Source organism: Nannospalax galili, unplaced genomic scaffold (assembly GCF_000622305.1).
Source record: "Nannospalax galili isolate Female #2095 unplaced genomic scaffold, S.galili_v1.0 scaffold264, whole genome shotgun sequence".
Lineage (NCBI taxonomy): Eukaryota > Metazoa > Chordata > Mammalia > Rodentia > Spalacidae > Nannospalax > Nannospalax galili.
Genome location: NW_008352391.1, coordinates 1550598 through 1561225, shown reverse-complemented (window position 1 = coordinate 1561225; position 10628 = coordinate 1550598). Strand labels below are relative to the sequence as shown.

The 10628-nt window shown below is 42.1% G+C and overlaps 1 pseudogene; it reads left to right on the top strand.

Moving 5' to 3' along the window:
• Positions 1-9587: 9587 nt before the first annotated feature.
• Positions 9588-10427, top strand: LOC103747058 (annotated as a pseudogene).
• Positions 10428-10628: the final 201 nt, after the last annotated feature.

The window sequence follows — 10628 nt, the reverse complement described above, 5'->3', positions numbered from 1 at the left end:
TCTGTTTTCCATTTCATTCATCCTATTGGTGAGGCTTTCTCCTGTCATTTCTAATTGGGTTACTGAGTGTTTCACTTCCTTCTTCATTTCAGCCTGAGTCTTCTTCAATATTTCTAACTCTTTTCTGAATTCGTTCAGAAGTTTATCCCTATCTTCCTTCAGTTCTTGATTTCTTTTTTTGTGTGTGTGTTCTTTAAATGCACTTAATTCTTTTATTATGTTTATAATTGTTCTTTTGAGTTCCATGTCCTCATTATCTCTAGGGGGTTCTCACTGTACTCCTTAGGGAACTATTGGTATTTGGTGGGGATAAGTTATTTTGGTTTTCATGTTATTTTTTCTCTGTGATTTTGACATGTCTCTGTGAGTTTGACATGTGAATTTCTTTTGTAGTTTTTGATTCTTGTGTGAGATTCCGGCCTTCAAGTTTACGTCTGCTTCTTTTTGTGAACTTTATATGTCTTTGTGGTTTACTTTTTGGGCATGAAAAGCTGGTTCGTCTAAGCTTCCGGTTCGCTCTTTTGATTTTATATTGGAGTGGCTGGATTGCTTTTGTCTTCAGGAGTTCCCACAGAGGCCCAATCCTTATGAGGGTCAGATATTTTCAGGGTTTCTCCTAAGGTCTGGATCTCTCCAGGAACGATTTTGGCCTCAGGAATTTGGGGGTTAGACTGACCTGGGAGCCTGGCCCGGGGAAGATGCTGGTCTAGGGCAGCTGGTGGCCGTGCCACCGAGAGATGCAAAGCCAGATGTGGTGGGAAAAGGCCCCAAGGACTCCTGGGGACTCCACTGCAGAGCTCTTGGTCCTGGAGAGAGGCCTGCGGGTAGGAGAGAGGCCTATTTATTATTTTTATGTGTATGCGTGTATTGTCTGCATGTATGTAACTGCACCTGTGTCCTGCAATGCCCGTGGAGAACAGAGGAGCCTGTAGAATCCCCTGGAAGTGGAGTTATGGACAGTTGTTAGCTGCCATGTGGGTGCTGGGATTTGAATCTGGGTCTTCTGCAAGAACATTCAGTGTTCTTAACTGCTGACCCATTTCTCCAGCCCCGAATTTCATTCTTTAGTTTGAGAAAAGAAACCAATGCCTCTGGCTTGAGTTGGTTTTGGTGGCTGTTGAGCTTCTGGGATCCTAGTCTCTCAAGCTAAGCACAGTAGCCCTGAGAAAGGTTCCATCACTCTCAAAGATACCCTGATATTCCTGTATCATAAGCTTTGCTCTCTGACTGTCCGGCAATTCTGCAGTTACGGATATCTTTTCAATATGTTGCCTTTCTGTTTATACTGAATTGAGCTGCTTTTAGAATTTATCCAAAATCCTGGCCAATATGTAGCCTTCTCATTTAAGTGAGCAATTTACTTAGAGAGAGAGAGAGAGAGAGAGAGAGAGAGAGAGAGAGAGAGAGAGCATCCTCTCAAATCATACCCAGTATGCTCTGCCTTCCTCTTTATTTCACATCTGAGAAGACCCCATGTTCATGTGCTGTTGCTTTATACTCTCTGTATCGTTTATTTCAACACTTACCACAAGTGTCTGTTCCATACATAGTTGATTGTATTAAACAATATTCTCAATGGTAAACTTGATTAAGTCAAGCCTTGCTGGCAGTTGCTTTGAATCATGAACCAAAATGATTCGATTTTTCTCAGAACTGCCTGTGTTTTGGGTGTTTTTGTTGCATCCATTAAATTCATCAAAAGACTTTCCATGAAAATTCTTTCATTCCACACTATATTCAGTGTGCCTGTTTTTATAAGGTTGAAATGGAAATAAAACTATGCTGAAGTGCTTTAAAAATACCATTTCATGAGTAATATGTCTAAGACAGGATTTTTTAATATGTTTGCCAAGCTGCCACCAATCTGTCACCTCAAAGTATATTTTTGTGAGCCATCCCCACATTTAGCAGTGTTAATGCCACAGAATTCACAGAATTCACAGGGTAACTGTTGACTGAAGGGATGTTGATGAGGTAGTGATGACAATGCTTCTCAAAAGCCAAAGATACACTGGGGAGAGAGGCTAGCTAGGAACATTTCCTTTAGAGTGATGGGATGCAGTGTATTTTCCAAACTGGGATCTCTTGGAATCACACTGTGGACAGAATGCAGCCAGTGAAGGAGTTGTGAGGGAATGATTTAGAGAAGACACTGTTCAGGTATAAAGAAAGAAGTCAGGTGCCAGCACAACATGGGTGGATCACAGGAATGAGAATGCCAATTTGCTCTGGTCATTTTTCTTGTGTGTGTGTGTGTGTGTGTGTGTGTATGGGCATGTGGAGCCCAGAAGATAACCTCAGGGGTCGGTCAGTCATTCCTTAGGTGACATTCACCTTGCTTCTTAAGACACTGACCCAGAACTCTCCAAGTAGACAAGACTGGCCAATCAGTGAGCCCCAGAGATCCTCCTGTCTCTGCCTCTCTAGTAGTGCTGAGATTTTGTGCCACCACACTTAGATTTATTTACGTGGGTTCTAGGGAACCAACTTAGGTCCTCATGCTTGCAAAACAGTTTACTGACTGAGCTGTCTTCCCAGCCCCCATACTGGCCATTTTTCTACTTATTTTTCTCTCTGAACTTGTTTCACTTGTGCCTTTACTGAAGATAGAACAAAAGGAGGTCAAATAAAATCCTGGCTTAAAAATTGTATTTATTTACACGTGTGTGTGTGTGCGCGTGCGTGTGTGTGTGTGTGTGTCTGTTGTCTGTGTTTGTCTGTGTGTACTCGTGGGTATTCCTGTGTTGTAGTGAGACCACCACCATGGAGATCAGAGAATGACCTGTGGAGTTCATTATTTCCCTTCACCCATGGGAATTCTGGGTATTGGACTCAGATCATCAGGCTGGGCAGCAAGCACCTTCACCTGCTAAGTTATCTTGACAGTCCCCAGAAGCATGGCTTCAAATAAAAAACAGTTTTACATTGACAATGTTAAAAGCACTTTGTTATAAAATAAATTTACTCTGATTAATTCAACCAAGAATGAACTTTATTAAAATTATATTAAGTTATTTATAGAACAGCAACAGGGCTAGAGAATGATGGTTGGAATGATGGTAACATCCTACATTTTAGGGTGTTAAAGTTTGGATGTAAAGGGTGCCACACAGGCTCGTGTGTTTGACTACCTGGTGACCAGCTGGGGACCCCGTTCTAGAGGTTGTGGAACATTTGGGGAGGTATGGCTGAGCTGGAGGAGTGGGTCTGTTGGGTAGGCCCGGAGGTTTGTAGGCTGGTCTTGATTCCTGTCATCTCTGTCTTTTGTTCAATGGAAAAATCCCTTCACACCTCTTGTAGCTGTCACCGTGCCTTCCCCACCATGATGGACTACATTCCCTCCAACCATGAGCCAGAAGAAATTCTTCCTCTTTTGAATTGCTTTGTCAGATATGTGGTCATAGTAACAAGAGAAGTGAGTAGGATAGAGGGTGACCAGTCACATACTCCAGTCCCCAAGTGACGTAGTCCAGCTTGTTGCTGCCTTGTACCCTCTGTGCTAACAATGCTGTTGACCTTGGAAAGTGGTCAGTAGCCATTAGATACTACATGGGCACTTCTGCCATTTTGGCCCCCAAACTTCACTTCCTTCAACTACCACCACACCACCGGAGAATTCTTCCAAGGCTTTGTCTCTCTGTATCCTTAGTTTCCAAGTTAAAGTCAAGGGCAGATATATTAGCTTCTGGACAGCAAGAAAAGTGATTGCCATAACATAAATTGATAGAACACATTGTAATTTTTCTCAGAAGTGCATGATTAACTCTATGTAAGAAATATAACATCAGAATCATTCCTTTCCTCTTCCTCAGGTTCTGTCCTTCATTGAGTGTACTTCCTTCTACAAAGGGAAAGGGGACATTCAGTCAAGCCATTTATTCCTGTTTAGGATTCTTGGGTCATCTGTTGTCCTTTCTATAATGTCCAGATGTGACTTCTCCTGAGTCCAATAATCTATAAACTCAAAGTCATTTGCTCCCTCATCCAACACAAATATGCAAACAGTGTGCAATATTGAAACAGATATGATAACCAGACTCGAATTTGAGAGGCAGAATAAATACCCCCACAGCATTCGTTAATCTTATATCAGTGATCACAGCCCAGGAAGCAGTGATCATGAAGCTTCTTCTCCTGGCCCACGTAATAATCCTATACAGTTGCTCTACTATCTTATCGGACAACTTTCCATGGTCTCTGGCTTTGCTGCCTGTGTTTTGTCCTTGATGATCATTCTCCAGTCCACATCTGAAACAATTAGAGAGTGTGTTCCTCCATGATAGCTTGTAAAGTATAGAGTGGGCCTTAGAACCTTCATCGCCTCAAAGACAGGCTTCTGAGCTGGTTGCTTGTAGCCGGTTTATGTACTGTCTTTTCTCTGTTGTTCTGATCTCTCTTCTGTCTTTGCTTGTAACTGGATGATTCTTTCCCAAGCCTGTAGATGTCTTATCTATACCTGCTGAAGGTGATGAGTAGCTAGTAAATACACATTAACATCCTTATTTGTCTAACTAACGCTTACCTAGACCTACATATGCTTTTTTAGCTCATGGTCTGCTTTTCATCTTACAACAGGTTACAGTGTTGCCAGATTTTCTTACCACATCTTAGGACCATGACCTTTTTTGAAAAGCCTGTATTCTAATTACTTTTCAACTAACTGTCTACCAAACCATCAATCTGCATTTCAGGTAGATATTTCAGATCAAGCTTCAAGATATTTGCTCCATGTTATCAACAGAGCATCATGACTTGAAGTACATATTAAATTCTTACTAATCAATAAGAAAAAGGAAAAAAAGTAAGCATGTGAGTCTGAATTTCAGAGAAACATAAAAAGGTTGTTAATATGAAAAGGTCCTTAACAATAATCAAGAAAACTGAAATTAAAGGCCAATTTTATTCAATTTCCTATTAGCAAAAATTAAAGTTTGGCAAAAATAAGAATTTTCATGGATATGAAAGCATTTTTCCATTTTTGGATTTATTTTTAAATAATATTTTTATTAATTGAGAACTCCATACAATGTATTTTGATCACATTCACACCCCTCCCCCATCTCCTCCCAGGTTGAGTCCCACCTCCCTACCCACCCAAATTCATGTCCTCCTTTTTTACTTTCTTCCACAGTCCATTGAGTCCAATTTATGTTGTCCAAACAGTCTTTGGTGGATTTCCAGAGCCTGGAGCATGGTCTACCTACCAGTGGTCACATCCTTAAAGAAAACTCTATTCTCTCTCTCTCTCTCTCTCTCTCTCTCTCTCTCTCTCTCTCCAGGTACAGTGACATAGGCCTTTAATCCTAGCACTCAGAAGGCAGAAGCAAGCAGATCTCTGTGAGTCTGAGGCCAACACAGTCAGTTCTAGGCCAGTCAGGGCTATGTAGTGAGACCCTGTTTTAAAAAGTCAAGAAAGAAAAAGAAAAGAAAGAAAGCTACACATATCATCATGTATTGCTCTCAAAAACACAATAATAAAAGTAAGTCCAGAAGGTGAAAAATGCTGAAAATTTAGCAATGTGTTTAAAGAATGGCCAAAGTGATTTAGTCACAAAGGAAAAACAGAAGAGTTAAAATTTAGAATCGTAGCTGAACCGAGAGGGAGAAGGAAGAAACTCAGGAGAGCCACCAACAGAACACAAGGTACTAGTCCTGACTTTGGAATGTGGTCACAGATTATGTGGGTGCTTGTTTTACTGTTATTTTTAGATAGATCCATGTAAGATGGTTCGCTCTTTCAAATTTGTCATAAGATTCAGTATTAAATTTATAATTTTCTATTTTCAGTGTTGGGGGTTGAACCCAGGACCTTGGGCATACAAGGAAAACCCGGTACCTGTGAGCTACATCCTGAGCAGAAAATTTAAACACTAAAAATGGTAATTATAGAGCAGGGTGATATAGTGTTCAGGAGAATTAGAGATTGTGGGCAGACTACTGTTTGTGGGGTATTTATGAGTAGCTGTCTTGTTGGAGTAGCAGTCTTGGGGTCCTTCATGCCTTTCCCCCCATGTTTAGTTTTCATAGAGGCATCAGGAAAGAGGGCCTGTGAACTATAGGCACTAGTAAGAGAGGGCTGTGGTCTTTTGTGTGTCCTGGGCTAGCTCCTTTTTCTGTGGGCTGTTTTGATTAAGTACGATTTGAATATTTCCTGTCTATGCTTTTTTTTTTTTTGGTGCTGGGATTAAAGGTGTACGCCACCACGCCCAGCTTCTTGTCTATGCTTTTTGCCAGAGTTCCAAGCAGATCGCCTCCACATCCCAGGTGCCCTCCCCACAGTCCACTTTCATTCTCCTAGGTCTCTGATTTCTCCATTTCTGAATGACCTCCCCTTTCACCAGCGTCTGCTGGTTGCAGTGTTCTCTATCTATCTATCTATCTATCTATCTATCTATCTATCTATCTCTCTCTCTCTCTCTCTCTCTCTCTCTATCTATCTCTATCTCTATCTATCACTTTGCCACCTAGCATGTGAGATCTGTTATGCCCTCCATCCGATTACCTCCTTTCCATGAGGAAATGAGGGTGGTTTCTAACTGGATGTCCCTCCCTGCCTTTGGGGAAGATGGCAGGATGAGTTTTTAGTCTGAGGGAGGGTAGAAGGCTAAGGGGAACGCTCCTTTCTGGGCTGCAGCTGTGCCTCACCTTCAGTATCCAAAGTCAAACGTATCTCATCCCAGTGCAGACTGATTTCCTTCCAAAAACGTTTAGTGGGCATGAAAAATTCATATTCGGCCTATAATGCAACTTCAAATGCTTATAATTTTATTTTTTCCAGCCAGCACTGGATACTGTTCCTTATTACACTAACAGAAATTTGCCCTTAGTAGAAAACAGTCTTTGACTAACATTAGGTAGTAAGAAGCAGGAGAGCTATGAAGTAGTTCTAGGGCTATTAGAATCAGGTGACTTATATTTGAATGGCACTCTCTCCCAGCTGGCTAGCCTTGGACAAATGATCCAATCACCCTGTATCAACTTTTTCCACCACATGAAATATCAACAAACCCCCACTGATGAAATAGTTTATGTAAAGTGCCTGGCATATGGCCAGGTTTCAATGTTAGTTATTATTATGTCATGCACAAACCACATCTGTCTAATTATAGAGTCTCCCTGGTGAACCATGAGGGGGGGGGGAGGGCAGAGAAAGGCAAGGGAGGAGAAGATTGACTACTTCCATTGACATTGGATGTTTTTATCCAAAGCTCTGAACACTTCTGAAATGTAGTGTGTATCTCTATAGTGGGTCGGGGTGATGTAAAAACATCACAGAACACAGACCGGCTTTAAAGTAAGAGTCTTTCTTGGATCTAAACACACCACTTAAAAAAAAAAAAAAAAAAACACAACCAAATCTTTTATGCACTTTTTAAAACATTCTGCCAGAAAGCTGTGAGAACTTGTTTACTCTTGGAAGAGGCTTGTAAATCTGTCTTCATTTTCAATTTTCCTCTGAGGAGCAATGTGGCAAATGAATGTACAAACTCAAGGATTTTCCCCCTGTTTTTCCTTTTTGTTTTTACTGTCAAGAAGACAAAGCCAATACTTGCTAAGTTCCAAACTGGATTTGGAACACAGATTTTGGAAAAAATGTGCCTTGGATCTCTCAGTTCTGGAAAGTTCCACAGACGACTGAGACACAAATCAGAGTGAGGTTCTGGGGGCGTGCCAGGGCTGGGGGCCTGGAAGTGGCTGCAAAGTCACTTTTCTGTCCTGCCAACATGGGGAGACGAGAGGGCAACTCCATTAAAAAGAAATAAACAATAGAAGCTGCTGGTAGGCCACTGAAGGCTAAGGTGTTGTGTTTAGTCTGGGTATGCTAGGGAGTAAAGCTCCCTCTGGAGCAATGAACTATGCCTTGCAGATGATAGGAGCCTTGAATCTTTAAATGGCATTTTAATCATGGCTTTGAAGCACTTCTCAAGCTGAAGCTTGTATTTGATATAGCCTTAGTGATTTGACCCATAGGCTGTCACTTGAGAATTGGGAGATGAGAATTTTAAGCCTGTTTGATTTAACTCTCTAACTTCCCTGGCCGTCTAGGGTGATAATGAGATTTTTCCAGAAGCATGTCTCACTGTATGTAGATGCATAATCTAGGGCTGTATTTGTATAAAAGACTCTGGCATACATTGTAGAAGGCAATGAGGAGAAAGATAGAAAGGAGGAAGGAAAGAAGGGAGGGAGGGAGGGCGGGAGGAAGGGAGACAGGCCAGTCTTCCTCTGTCTAGAGGTTGTACTGGCAAGGGAATTGGAGGAAGTTACAAGATGTTTCTAACTTTGAGACAAAAGATGATCATGATTGGGAAGAGAAATCTGTAAACACACATAAAGCCTTGTTACCCTGAGGTGCTTGCTAGATGGAGATTGCAACCAAGTTTCCAAAAGAGAGAGAGAGAGAGAGAGAGAGAGAGAGAGAGAGAGAGAGAGAGAACTGTCAGAGAAGTCAAGTCAAGATATCAGACAAGTGCTTAGAGGGACCTGCAGGTCAGGACATACAGCTTTCTTGCACGTTCCTTGGGCCTCAGATCTCCAAGGTGATAAGGGCTCTGTGGTGCATCGCTTGGCTGGAGATGAAGACAAAGTCATGTCAGTACAGGCAGTGTTGGTGGTTTGTGTTGTGAGACCTTCAATAACCCAGGTTAGACACTCTAGTCAACATACCTCTGATGATGACTCATGGTCCCTGACTTTCATCTCCAATGTGGGCTGCATGACCAGGAAATACATAGGAATATATCAATCCACAGGATGTATGATCTCAGAGTCCACTCTGAGAAGACAGCAATGCAGACACATTTGGATTTTGGAAAAACTGAAAGGAGTATTAATTTTGTTAGTATACCAGAGATAGGATTGATGAGATTTATTGTAGAAATATTAGGAACCAGACAACAGATTCTCCCCACCCCCTTTTGGGATTTGATGATGTTGAAATGGCTATTATGCAAATGTACTGTTCATTTATTGTTTTCTAATTCTTACTACAAAAATTAGACAATTTACAAGCTGAGCCTGACCCACTGCCTCTCTTCTTGGCAGCACACATAAAATGGCATAAGTCCATTCTCATACCTAAAGCAAAGCCACGTACACTTTCATACATGGGAACTTTGAGGCAAACATGAGAATACATTTATGCCCCTCCCAGACCATATGCATTTGGGAGGGGGTATATGATGGAAAGAAAAATAATATGGATCTAAGAAGTAGTAAATAAAGGGATCAGAGAGAAATGGCTTAGCATTTAAAGTAATACAGAAAATGGAAATATAACCAACTCTTGGGAAACATATGAGGCCCATAAAGTAACTTTATGCTAAAATAATGCTTGAGGTCCTACAACTAATGGGATTTTTTTTCATGCTGCAGAATCATAGTTCTCAAATGACCACATTTCTCTATTTATTAAACTGAAATTTCATTCTCCTCTACAGCTCCCAATGCAGCCCATCCATTGCAAGTAGCTTTCATGATTACAAAATCCCTCCTTAGCTCTCTCGCTTGGCTTCCGCACTGTACACTTGTCTCAGCTCCTACTACTGCCCGGGGAGGGGGAGGAGGGGTCCCTTGTCACCCCCACCATGAATGCCATGAAGAAGATGCAGATGCTGAAGCTGGACAAGAAAATGCCTTGGATTAAGCCCAGAAGGCAGAGGCCAACGAGAAGGCGCCAGAAGGCAGGAGCAAGCAGCTGGGAGAGGAGCTGGTGTTGCTGCAAGAGAAAGACAAGGGCACTGAAGAGCGACTGGACAAATACTGGAGACTCTCAAAGATGCCCAGGAGAAATTGGAACTAGTGGAGAGAAGGGTTACCAGCACTCAAGTCAGTGCAGCTTCTTTGAACCTGTGCATCCAGCTGGTTGAGGAGGAGATGGATTGCACTCAGGAGCATGTGGCCACAGCTCTGCAGAAGCTGGAGGAGGCAGAGAAGGCCGCAGATGAGAGTGAGAGAATATGAACGTCAGAGGGCTGAGCCAGAAGGGATAAAAAGAAGATGGAAATTCAGGAGATCCAACTGAAAGAGGCCAAGCACATTGAAGATGCCGACCACAAGGATGAAGAGGCGACTGTAAGCTGGTCATCGTTGAGTGACCTGGAACGTGTGGAGGAGCCGGCTGAACGAGCTCTCAAAAGGCCAAGTTTGACAGCTGGAAGAACAATCAGGAATAGCACCTCAGACCTTGAAAGCATTAATGGCTGCACAGGATAAGTCCTCGCAGAAAGAAGACAAATAAGAGGAGATCCAAGTCCTTTCTGACAAGCTGAAGGAGGCTTACTCAGGCTGAGTTTGCAGAGAGGACAGTGACTAAATTGGAGAAGAGGATTGATGATTTAAAAGAGAAAGTGGCCTATGCCAATGAAGAAAAACTTAGTACACGTCAGATGCTGGATCAGACTCTACTGGAGTTTAACAACATGTGAAAACCTCCTTACCTGAGGTCACATTCTTTCTGTTGTTTCATTTTGTTTTTAAACACCTGCTTACCATGAAACCCCTTCAATGCATTTTTAAACACTTCTACCACAGTCACTAAAACATCTGCAAAGAACCAGCTAGGGCAGGGGACAGGGAAAGACTCCAAAATGCAAGTCCATCTGGGGATACTCACGATTTAAATGCAC